This window comes from Aythya ferina (assembly GCF_964211825.1).
Source record: "Aythya ferina genome assembly, chromosome: 8".
Classification (NCBI taxonomy): Eukaryota; Metazoa; Chordata; class Aves; order Anseriformes; family Anatidae; genus Aythya; species Aythya ferina.
Window position 1 is genome coordinate 26,235,349 of NC_140304.1, and position 13,667 is coordinate 26,249,015.

At 35.3% G+C, this 13,667-nt stretch overlaps 1 protein-coding gene across 2 annotated transcripts in view; it reads right to left on the minus strand.

Moving 5' to 3' along the window:
• Positions 1 to 13,667, minus strand: part of BEND5 (BEN domain containing 5) — a 931,317-nt gene that overhangs the window by 691,220 nt on the left and 226,430 nt on the right. The window lies entirely within an intron of this gene.

Genomic DNA, 13,667 nt, shown 5'->3' on the forward strand with positions numbered 1-13,667 from the left:
CAGAGGAAAGAATGCTCCTCACTCTGAAATGAATAGCAACCTCTTTATAAATTATTTTCCAGGTCATTTCACTGAGTGTTTTGCAGGTATTTGATTTTACTCCTTGACAACTCAAAGACTTTGAGCTGGGTTACTTGGAAGATAAGCATTGTCTTTTTTTTTTTTTTTTTTTTTTTACAATGGCATTTTGGCCTTATTACTTATTAGAATCAGAAGCAAAACATCCATATCCTATAAATTAGAAAATGTTTAATAAGAATGAGCTTGAACAAATTTTTATTATAATGAAAGGATTAAGGTGCATGATAGCATTAATATTTAGGAAAAATTAAACAAAATTGCTTTTTATCTACTGCAAACTACGTTAAATATTTAATATGCCACATTATAGTGACATCACTTCAACGAAGGGTATGGCAACCTTTCTATTATGAACCTTCATTTGAGTTGCTCAAACTTAGTTGGAAAACTTCTGAAAACAAAAACTTACTCAATGTCCAGGTTTTCTGGGTAGTTAGAACTGAGACATGGTTCACAGCTTTGCAGAAGTCCTATGGCAGAAAGCCCTGCAAAAAGTGGGTCTAAAGTGGATCTAGATGACCATCTTTAGCGGGCTCTACTGACCCAGTGAATGGTTTATTTGGAAGAGAGCTCTGAGTTTAATTGTTCTGGAGTTTATGGCAAGTTTCTTGCTGCCCCCTTTCCCCCCCCCCCCCCCCCCCCCTTTCTTTCGTGCCTGGATATATTTTCAGACAAGTTTAAAACACAAAAGTCATGCATGCATTATGAGGTGGTAAAAGAGTGATTTTTCAGAAATATATAGAAGTTGTCTGCTGCTACAAATATGCGATGCAAATTCTAAGTCTCAAATTAAAATAAATGAATATAAACATCCCTTTACAAATAAAAATCTGTTAAATCCTGATAGGAGCATTAATTGTTTTTGAAAAAAAATCTGCACTGTGAAGGCCTTGAAACTTTATAGCTTTATTTTTTAAAACTCCTAGAGATAACTCTGAAGAAAACAAAAATAAGCAAATACCCCAAACCAAGTTGGACCTGCTTACAGCCAGGCTCCATATTGGATGAAATTTTAATTTAATAACGTAACAGTGTAATGCAGTAAATTTTGTAGTAGCCTTTTCTTCCTTTCAGATCACTGAACTGAGAAGCAAACAGAATGAAAAAAAAAAATCTGAGTTTGCTCCAAAGCTGATCCTTACAATGACCTTGAAAAAAATCTATTATCCTTTGCCTTTATCTCTCCTCCTGTAAAATGTGATAATAAGCATTATATTTTTATCTTGGGATGGAACAGAGTGGAAGACAAAGAAATGTTACAACCACCTTGGTAAGGGCTAGCCAATTTCCTAAAATTAGCTTTCTCCACAAGCCCCACAAACACCCAAGCAAAGATATCCTAGTCTTCAAAACCTGTCAAGATCTCACTATTTTTAAATCCCCTGTTCTACCTCAGTTGACTTCCATTTTATCCCAAGGCAATTGTTTCCATCCATATACATGGATGATAAGGCTACTGATATACATATACATCCATATACATGATATGATAAGGCTAAGCTATTAGACTGGATAGTACTTTGAGATATCACCTTCAGTTGTACAATCCAAGTGTGGTATCATCATTTAAAGTAGCAGTAATTTTTCTTCGTTTACTTGTTATAGAAGTCTTATTTACTGAATAAAAATAGTTTCCTCCTCTGCAATTATAAACTTCACAATTAGCTTATTATTATTGTGCAAGTGAAATGTGGCTTCAGCTTCTGAGTACAGCTGATTTCCCATGTCTGTATACTGTACTCGTTCTCAAGGCGCTGTTCTCTCAGAAGCTTGTATCTTGCATTCAAGAAAATAAAATTCCAAACAAGAAGAACAGAAGTCAAATTGTCAAAAACAGCAGTCATTATTAGCTTCCTAATTTTCTTACTCTGGCCTACATAGCCACACTTACATCTGACACACACACACAAAAAGAAAAAAAAGTCAATATATTTCCAGTTTTATATTCTGCAAAAGAAAGTCTCATTAATCATCATTTCAAGAACACAGCTGTTTAATTCAAAATTAAGACTGAAGATTTCCAACACTGCCTTGCAGAAAGTGAAGGTAAATGAGTATTGTTTAGTATGTCCTGAGCTTTAAGTCTCCTCTACCATAAGTAACACGGTAAAAAGATATTTTAATACAACTGACTTAAAGGATTTTTTTTTTTAAATTGTTTAAGCTCAACTTCAATAAGTATTGTGCTAAGTGTCAGAGGATTGTGACATTTTAAATAGTTTATAAAATGACATTTACATAAAAATACAAAACAAAAATGTTTGGATACCAGCTTAAGAAGTGAGTAGGGAGTTCATTTGGAAAGTAGAATTCAAAATATCTGTACTTAAAAGTTAATCTTAAACATTTCAATACATAGCTTTTATTGAGGTGACCATTAACTTCTCATGCATGTGTCTCACACTGTCAGACAGAATATATTAGTGATACTTGTAAATGTCTGTGAATATATACACTACTTGTGCATTATCTGTAAAGTATCCCAGCTTCACTTACCAGAAGGCTTTCTAAGCCTTAATCCACCTTAGGTGGCTTGAAGAGAAATATCTTTTAAATTACAGCGATGAAAGCCTTTATTTATGTTAGTGCAGGATTGTCAGTTGATGTATTTTCTCATTGCACTGTACTTTTAAAGAATTAAAACCTTAAAAGAAAATTGATGACAACTTTTAGGTTTGAACCTAAACATGCTTACCAGCTTTTAAAACAATAAATAAAACCCTTTGGATTCGACAGTAAATATTAAGGTACTGAAACAACAAAATTTCTACTGTCCAAATATACAAACATGAAATTCCCCTTTTAGGAAAAACAAAACAAAACAAAGAGCAGAAGAGTAAGTCCTCTGAAATGCAACCATGCAATTTCACTAAATCACTCTTTCCCACATGCACACATGCTTTGAATATCCTGATGCTTTGGTAGAGAACAGCTTTCCTCAACCACAGAATTTCAGGGAAAGCCACACAGTGGCAGTACTGTGAATGTAAATGTATGCTCTATTGTGAAGCAAGATAAGAGTCTCTTAAGAACTAAAATACAGTTTCCTATGCATGGTTACAGTTAAGTTCACTGTTACTTTATATAGAAGACATCCTGGTTTCTATGGTTCTAAGACTGGAAGAAAACCATGCAGTCAACATGTAATTTATTTCCTTCTGTAATTTTAGTATCAAGAGTCCTCAGACAGAGTTAGTCACACATTTCACTCTGGGCTACTATTTTCTCTGCATTTTTATCCAGTCTTTCATTTCCTCTCTTCAGATATGTTTTTGAAGCCCAGTCTCAGTGTAAACTTGGAATTTTTGCCAAAATAAAAGGAAAAGTAAACAAACTAAAAAAGCATCCCCCACACACAAACACACACACCCCAGACATTTATGAATCATCTAGCTTATTGGTTTCTATACTTTCATAGTACACAGATACACATTGAAGAGTATTAGAAATGACAAATCCAGAACACTCTGTTCATGTTCATGGTACTGGGAGACTCTTGTCAAAGAACACCAGCCACACAGATCACAGATACTAACTTCTAAAGTATGGGTATCTCACATCAGGGTGGGTGAGGGAATACTTATAATAGATCTGTAAGAACTCTCAGTAGATCACACTTACAGAAATAGAAAAACACAATGACTGACTCCTACACACTGCTTTGAGACATTTTTCAAATATTGATATGCACAATACACTGTACAACTAGGTTCTTTACTGGCAGACCTGCAGCTTAGCATTCTCTCTCAGGCTGATGTACAAACTTCAAGACCCATGTTTACTAAGAGATAATGGCAGAAAAGCAGGGTTATATCTCTCAAATACTCTTAAAATAAAAGCTACTTGTGCTTTCTTCTGACGCCTGGTGGTTTTTTATTCACATACCTCTGTGCTCTGAGTAAAAAGTTTAAGTTTGCAATTGCACAACAGTGCAAGTTACAAACAGCTTTCCTCCAGATGATCATTTGGTGACCATTCACATTACAGTATCATGAAAGGACAAGACTGCATGTATTTAACAGTCTTAAAGCCAATGCGCTCTGCAGACAAAGGTAATGGTTGCCATAACCACATATGCACAAGGAGTTTAACATACAGTACTGCAACACAAGACTAATTTATTTTTACAAAAGACTGAACTATTAATAATTATCTGCCCATTTATATCCATGACTCCCACCTAAATCAATTCCTTCATTTCACTTGGTGCAAAAACAATATATACTCTAATTGATTTATCCTTTTAGAAAAAAATATCAGATTTCTGACCACAGGGGTTAATATGCAGTGAAACAGTACACTTCCATCCCTGCTTATCTTGTCTTACTTTGTATTTAGTTATAGAAGCTTCTCCTGAAGGTGAACAGCACCTGCAGCTGTACTATTACCCTTGCTGAGTCACTTTCCAAGTTCACAAATCTCATGAACCATTTTACAAGCATGATGTACCCCAATCCCTTCCACCAACGCTTCCAGGACAATGGCTATCCCTCACGAAAGCCTAGAGAATTGTGTTCCTGGACTAACAAAAATCTACACACAAACTTACGTATCCTGCTTCATCACAATGAATGATATTTGAAAAACAATGATAAGAGCATAAAACTATCCAGCAGAGTAGCAAACGGGTACAATTTCTTTTCCTTATCAAAGTTAAATTATTGTCTCAGTGCTCGTCTTAAAGTTATGAAGTACTGGTGCTTTTTAACTATGTTAAGAAAAATACTAGGAGAGGATTTTATCTAATATTAAAAGACAGGGCAAACTACTTTAGCTTGGATATTCCTCAATTTCTTACTACGGTGAATTCACCCTCTCAAGTTGAATCTCTTTTTATCTGGAGCTGTAATGGCCTTTCCCATAAATTTGCTGAAGGGTACCCCATTTCCAAAAAACTGTTTTGCAAAATTCTTTGTAGAATAAGAACAATTTTTTTTTTTTTATCTGCACCTGAAAAAGGCTGAACAATAGTGAAATTTTAAATAAAAGGCTAATACAATTTTATTCTTGAATCTCAATAGCAATTCCCAATTAATTTGTCAAGTTCCTAATTCCACCATTTGAACTCACTGAGTCCAGTTACCCAGTGTAATTCCCCAACAAATTTACATTTAATCACAGTTTAATTCTTGAACTGCTTATTGACACTTGTTTTGCCATAGTTTGTGTTGTTTTAAGACAATTTTTTTGTTACTGTCCTTCTTGTGATGTGATTCCCTCAGCCACAGTGCCTGTGTGCACATGGTGGCAGAGCAGACACCCCACAACACACTTACACACCTGCAGGTACCTCAGAAAGAACACGCATGACAGCAAATCCTGACCTGCCTTGCCACCCACATCTACCATTTCATCTCCAGACTTGGCAGCGTTAAGGACTGGCTTAATAGGTGGCAGCATGTGGGAACCAAGTGGAAAAAAAGGAGGGGAGAAGCACTCTGAAATTGCCAGTGACAGCCTGAACAGTGCAAGAGGGGAGCATGGGCAGCTCCTGAGGGAAGATGGGTGGAGCTGTTCCTGCCACATCCAGGCCTAACCCAGGCCCCCTCAGCCTAGCTCTTCAACAGGGCAGTCCAGCTGAAATACACGCTACGCAGCTTCATTTAAATAGTTTGGTTTACTTGGATTTGGGAGCTGGAGAAACACCATTATGGTCATTGTAAACAGAGCACACTGACATATCTGTCTCCCATCTGTAGCACACACGATAGATGCAGGCATCTTTTTTTGTGTCTTTGTTGTATTACTTCTAAGATTCATGGACATTCATTGGTGTCACCTAAATGCGTGCTTTAAATGTTTCTATTTTTAAAAGGAAACAGAGGAGCCCTGTCCTCTCCTAGCACAGCGTTTCTTCCCCAAAGATGCAAAGCAGTTCTCCTGCCACAGCTCATAACCATAGCAGAGGACCTTAATCTTAATCTGTTGATTATGTTATCTGGGATGCGTTTTCTCAACTGGGTCATCACCTTTGTTTCAGCTCCCATTTGACAAAAATATATGAACAGGAAGGTTTTTTCCTAGCAGCATTATATCACCATAAGAATTGGTTCTGAGAACACAACAGCAAGGGTACCTGAGCTGCAAGGGAACACTCACACACACTAGGGGAACACTTGCTAGGTTAATAGAGTGAAGCAGGAAGACAAAGTTTCACTTTCAAGCTAGAATTCAATAATCCTTCTTGAAGCAGTTCAAAAAAAGTTTTAACTGCTGCTTCAGTCATCTAGAGATGCAGGAAAGATCTTTATCATTAAATTTGTAATTCTTTCTAGCTAATGGCATGTCATACAAAAGTTAATTCATAAATTAACCTAGTTAACCAAAGCGTAAAAAATAGAGTTTTATATTTTGGTTCTATATACCACTGTCAAAACATGAGACAAAATTCAGGACATAGCACCTAATATTTTAACATTTTTCTTGCATTATCAACTGACTTACTCATTTACCCCTTTTTCTACCATTCTCAATTTCCACAGTACATCAAAAACGTTTGTCTTATTTTCCATCACATTAAGAGAAATGGAATCCATTGTTTTGGCTTTTATCATGGCACAGCAAATATCAGGTGAGATCTCACCCATCAGAAATTCCCAATTAACAGTTCCCATTACCCTTTCCTCTGTATTAAATATTTTTTTTCATAGAAAGTGAATGAAAAGCAAGGTAAGGATTCAATCGTTTAAAAATACTAAGTTGGATTTTTCAGCCCTAACATTTCTAATATTTTATTTCTGATATATTATCCTATATACAAGAATATCCTATGCTTTTTTGTTATATGTAAATTTAGGAGTGCTATGTATTTCTTAAAATATGTTGAAAGATCTTTGAAGTTGCAAGGCCAAGTGAAGGAAAGCCAAAATATAACCTGACTGCTGTGTCCTGGTGCATTCTAAATTATTGTCATGATTGCTAAATTCAACTTGTCTAGCACTCTTCAGACCATTAAAACATTCTTAAAGAGATGTTACATTTTCTGATTACAGTTTTTGGCTCTTATTTGTATAGCCTTGTGTTAACAGTCTGATTTTCAAGTACATTTCTTGGTGACACTCAGCTTTGTATGTGTAGGGCTCTTACTACTAAGTACTTATGGTTGATAAATGCCATTCTTAACTGAGGTGATTTTCATTCTGTGTCACTCCATTAGTTCAAAGTACAAAATTGCAATGAAAAGCTGCAGTGTCCTCTTGGTAGTTTGACTCTTCTTTGAGTTCACTGCTGCCCATATTTATCTAACTTACAAACTTATTTGGGGGGAAAGCACCTTAATTTTACACCTTTATTTTATTTTTTTTGAAAACATTCCAGGGTCACAATTTTGTGAACAATTTTAATGAAATCAGTTCTGCTAAATGCCAATCACCTAAGAAAAAACAATGACTGGATGGGATCCAGTGCAAAGCTTTTGGTCATATTTTGCAGCCATTAAACTAAATTCCATGGACTGTAATGGGAAGAACCTACAGTTGTTTTAAACTGCCACAAATCCTCCCAGCTGCAAAGTTCATTGTGGTTTGCACTGGGGATGGGGAAAACTATTTTCAGGCAACAGCATCTTTTTGAGATTTTTAATTTTCCTTCAATACACCAGTAATTAAGTATTTATAGATGACAAAATGCACCTAGCAAGAGTAGACCCATTTGTTTCCTATGTGCTTCAAACCTTTCATGAATAAAGTAGTACCAAGGGTAACCTTTCATGAATACAACCTTAGGGATCACAGAGTGCCCTCAATCAATGCAGGGAACTCATGTTGACAGAGTATATGGGAAACAGATTGAGGTATTAAAGCACATAGCCTCTGGTGTTTTAGATGTAAATACTATAAACATCAAATATTTAGACTCTTATGTAAGCTGTATGTCATTTTTTAAACAGTTACTGCTTCGAATAAATCTTTAAGGATGGAATTTTCAGAAGTGCTCGGTATTGGCCTAACTTTGCTCTTACTGAAATCAATCATAAAATTTTCATAACTTTGGAAGAAAGCTTTGTCTATTTATATGTTTCCATGGCACTAAGCACAATGAGTCTTGATCCTGACTGGGGCCTTTGGACTCTGCTGTAATCTAAATAAATTGATTTATAGGAGATCAGTCAGATAAATGATGAGGAAACACATAAATTATCGAGGGTTTTTAAACAATGGGTTAGCAGTAATTTGGAGCTTCTTTCTTATTTTCTTTGAATCTTAATATTCATTTGCTTCTTTTATATTGATCTAATTTATTTGTTATTAATTTTCCCCAATATAATTCCATGCATCTTAAATTTCCAGTAAAATATCCAGTTGATAAAATGTAACTTTCTTTCTTGCTGTAGACTACTCCAATTTAGTTTACACAATAAACACATTAGTGTAGGGATCCAGTTCATACCTTGTGTCAGCAGTACATAACCTTTCATCTATATCCACAGAAGCTGTTGCTGATAAGAGAGATATGTAACTTGCTTTATATACCCAGGAATAAGTACTTTTGCTGGATTGGAAAATAGAAAGAAGTATTTGCTATTTATGTGTTTATAGATTGGTTGGGTCTGTTTTGTTATTTTACAATATACACACAAATGTTAATTTACCCAGGGATTGACTTCAGAGGCAGTTATTTTACTTTCATATACATGCCAACCTCAAAACTACCTGAAAACACCTTACTGTCTTTCAAGGAACTGCAGTAAGACCAAGACAAAATGCCTCCAGCTTATCAAAGTGGGATTTTAAGTGGTCAGTACTGCAATCTCTTTTTCCCTATTTTCTCTAAGTAAAATGTTACAGACTATTGAAATTGAGCCTGTGGTTCCACAAACAATTGCCTAGGCACCTTTCTAGTTTCTGGTAACCTCATTCCCCTGACACTGCTACAATCACTTATTCGCACCTACCTCTGTTCCTCCAGTTGCACCCATACAGCTCAATCTATGATGAACTAGACTAAGACTAAACCCTCTTTCTCTTCTTTGAAATAAGACTTTTAACCAGAACCAGCTCCCAACATAATGACCTTTCACAGAACTACACCAGAACAGTGGAGGAAGTTTCTTAGTGACCAGGTCGGCACCTGCCAAAACCTGTGTTGACACAAGCCTATGTATTTTCAGAGAAATATTTCTGAAACTCCAAAAGCATTCCTACCAGCTCTCTCAGAGAAGAAAAAAAAAATAAAAAGCACACATTGCATTAAAAAACTGGCAAAGGCACACACTTCCAGAGAGCAGTCAAGGTTGTAAAATAGGCAAAGGAAGAAACTGGGTAGTGGCAACAGCACGTTCATTTTCTTTACCTAAATTCAGGTTGATGTTATCACTAACCTTGGCTCACTTCACATCTTATAGTAAGCACTACTAGTCTTTCGGATTAGCAAGCCATATATATATTTAGTGCTTTATTCTCAAACTGTTTCACCACAAATGACAGCTCATTTCACAAACAGCTTATCTTATGGCTAAAGATATATAAATACATACTAAAAATGCTGCTGAAAGTCTCTGAATGTATTATGCAGCCTGGTAGACATGGTAGTGATTGTAACACTGCATTGTAGACAAATGTTAAAGAAACTTGGCAAGAATCAACACGATCTAGCTACTCAAAATTCAGATTTTCTCAGTCTTGTCCCCTTCTGATGAATGGAACATATGGGAGTATTGTTCATAAAACTTGCATTGCTTTTCTCAATGTCTACCAAAGTTCCTCATCATGACAATATTTACCAAGATACATATAGATTCAAATTTGAATTAATTACCTAAAAGTTTTTCTGTACTCCCAGGTTTACTGGAAAAGAAAAACGCTACAGAAGCAATGTGTTGTGAGTATTTAACAGTAGATGTTATAGCAACAGAGGTAGTGGAGTGCTTGCTGGCAAAGGCAGCTATCCAGTTAAAAACCATCGATGCTGAGTGAGATAAAAGACAGGAAAGAAAGTGACTACTTTGCCAAGAAGCAGTTTGAAATATGACATTATAAACAACACACATGTAAATCTACACATAAATCCTCTCTTGTATGCTGAAGGCTCTGTAATATTTTAGCTATTGTTACTTCCATACAAACATTTCCTGAAGTACAGCATCACTAGTGCAGAACAGCCTTTAACCTTGTGTTCATCCATTCAGGAATCATGTTATTTATTATCCTTTATCCCTTAATTATGGGGACCTCACCTACTGCTCTCTGCTCATTTGAAATGCAGAATAAAATACAATGGATGTCTGAAGACTTAACAGGTGTCAACCAGATATTTGCCAGCTACTGCTACTATTCTACTGGGAGGAGTTGCTGTTCTATAAATACTAATTAGAGTTTTGCACATGATCTTGCTGAAATACCTAAGGTGATGAGTGGCCAGTTGTTACTTTTAAAAGATTAGCACAATTTGAAAAACTAATGTCCCCAATGAGGCAATGCTCACACTGAATAATCAAGAGTTATAGCTGTTCTCTGCCCAAAGGGAATATTTGCTCACTTCATCATTTGGAAAATCTGCTGCCTCTCGAACAAGTCACTCTTCTATTTCACTTTGAGAAAGTTGTAAAACTTCACAGAATCAATATAATACTACAGTACATGTACTTAAATGGTCTTCCACTGCCATGCCCACATGGTAGGCTTTACTAATAGCTTCCAGGAATGATGTTTCTGGTGTGAAATGATTAAGAAACTGCCACCAAAGTCATGCTTGAATGAAGCATAAAAAAAAGGATTAAAGTAGAAACTGTATTAGCATAGTAAAAAATTAATGTCATCTAATTCATCTCCCCTCAAATACTTCATCTCCACTAAACAATCCAAAAAGACCCAAGCAAAACAGGTTTTCATTCAGTTTATATATTTGTATTAGTCATTACCAAGAAAAAAAAAATAAACTAAATACGTAAAATCTTGGTGTAATATTTCCACATGACCAGATACTTTTAAGAAAAAATGCTAAGTGACTACTTGCAGCACATTCCATTGGCTTGAAATAAAACTTAAACTTTTGTCTTAAAAAAAAAAAAAAAAGAAAAGAAAAAAAAAAAAACAACTGATGTAACATCATATGACAACACTGCATTTCTATGTATGAACTGCAGTTCAATGCAGTGAGATTTGAGTGATGTAACTGACACAGCCCCATACTATTTAATGTCAAAAAAGTATGTCCACAAAAAAAAAAAAAAAAAAAAAAAAAACAAAAAAAAAAAAAAAACCACACAGAAGAATAGGAAGAGGGACTCAGAAATCAACTTCTTATTTTTTGCCTCTATCCCTCTGGGAATGAATATTCAGTAAAACCATCACTGTGTGTGTGGAACATAGATATCTTTTCAATCAAATTTTCTGGTTTTCTTTTTAAATATAATCTATTTCTTTACCATGAAATCTGTTTTTTCCTTATCCTTCAGCATACTGCTTCCTCTTTTTAAGTAGCTCATTACTGGAAATGTTTGGCCTTACTTCAAAAGAGAAGAATATGTCAACACCAGAACATCTGTGTCCACATAGAGTGCTTTGATGACAGTGATATACTCCATTTACATCAGTAACACTGAGTTGAACCTTGATGCTGACTGCATTTAAAGATCTTACCCCACAGGGCAAGAGAATACAGGTCAAAAATGTTGATCTGTGTTTGACACACTCTCTATTTCAAGAGCACTTTGCAGTGATTTGTTCCAGAGTCAAGAATCAAACTCACAAAACGTTGCAAAGCTTGGAGCCATGCTTACATGAACACATTCAAAACAAACATTAAAATTCACAGTCCCTGGAGGCCAATCTACTTCTGATACACAGGGCTTTTCAAGATATATGGCCAAATTCTATCCTGAATATAGTGGGGACTTTTATTTAAATAAGAGGTGCATAACACTGCTCAAATGCAAAAAGAAAAATTGACACATCATAAAACTTAAACCTGATTGTATTTAAAAATGGAGTGGAATAGCTGTGTGTGACACAGCACTGCTTCTGTCAGCATGGCTAGGGGAAGGTGGGAGAATTTCACTACAGATCACATGCCTCCACAGGCAGGTACAATAATGATGCGTTCTTCAAATATTTAGTACAGGAGAGTTCATAGATGAAGGACTGAGCTCTGTTACAGAATATTTGTAGAGCCTGGCTTCTCGTAGTTTTATTTCTTTAAACTTGATTTTAAAATTTGTTGTGTTTCCTCATCTTCCCATAATTAATATATCATTTTCTAATTTAATTACATTAAATAAAAAATATTTTTTCTAATTTAATTACATTATACCCATATAAATAGTATGTGGATTTAAAACTTAACATAAGGTGAAGAGTTTCAAGTGTAAGGTGAAGAGTTTTAAGTGTTAGTCTTTTTCCACAATTCTGAATCCTGAGTATCCTCAATCCTGAATCTTGAGTATCCTCATGTAAAACTCAGGACTTTTACAGCAGTGAACAATTCAGTATTGCTTACTAGACTAATTTATACAAAGTGCCATACAGGACCAAATCAATGCAAGCCATATGTTGCCTTACTCACATTTAAAGACTACAATTACCTGTACGCTGTATTAAGAACTTGGAAGTACAAGAAGTACTTGGAAATCCCATTTCATTTCAGCAAACAGAGAAGCAGAAAATTTTATTTACAGATTTCCCTGGAACACCATGGAAACAGATACAGAAGTAACTGCAAAAAGCATAATCCAAGTGGAAGACATCTTTAATAGAAAACACATATCCAAAAATAATGCATGTGTTTTCCCACTTGGAAAATATACATATAACTCCTATTAACATCAAGACAAAATTATACTGAGGACACCAACATGACTGAGGCCCCTGATAATAACATGAATTAAAACATACCTTCCAAGTTCAGAACAACACTTTCATACATGGACTAATAAAAAATGTATTTTAATATTACGATTTTTTAAAGAAATAAATTAGAGCTAGGATTTCTGAAACAGAACTAAAACTAAAGTATGGTTGTAGCCATGTAAAAGGAAGCTTCTCGGCACCTGCTGCCTACACTGTGCCTGGCCCCAGGCAATGCTATTCATTCCTCACTTTTACAGAAGCAAAATACACCCCCTAAAAATATAAAGTACAAAAATAAATAGGCTTCCTGGGAAGTGGAAGGGAAATCAGTTTTAAGAGTGAACAAGCCTATATGTTCTGGGGGGGGGGGGGAAGGAAAAAAGCCCACTTTGCATTGTTTTCTAAGATTTACACTTTAATTTGAAACCAAATTAAGGCATAAAATTTGTATGAAAGCAATATCTGATTTATAGATAAACTTAACACAATATATACTTAGCTGCAAATAACAGACCCCAGTGAGAGAAGGAAGAGGTCTGAAAGATGATTAAAGTATGCCTGATAAACATTGCCCTGAAATGCCCCCAAAAGATTTTTCTGAAGTTAAACAGTAAACAGAATTAACATGACTTTTGCTACAAAAACACTAAACACAATGGATTTTTTTTAATTAATTTTCAATGTTATTACATGCTCCTATTGAGCTATAATTGACTCCATCTACTAATTGTATTCTGAGACAGCTTTTCTCTCCAAATGACCTTACCATCTAGTTGAAAAGACAGGCAGCCATATCTGTTG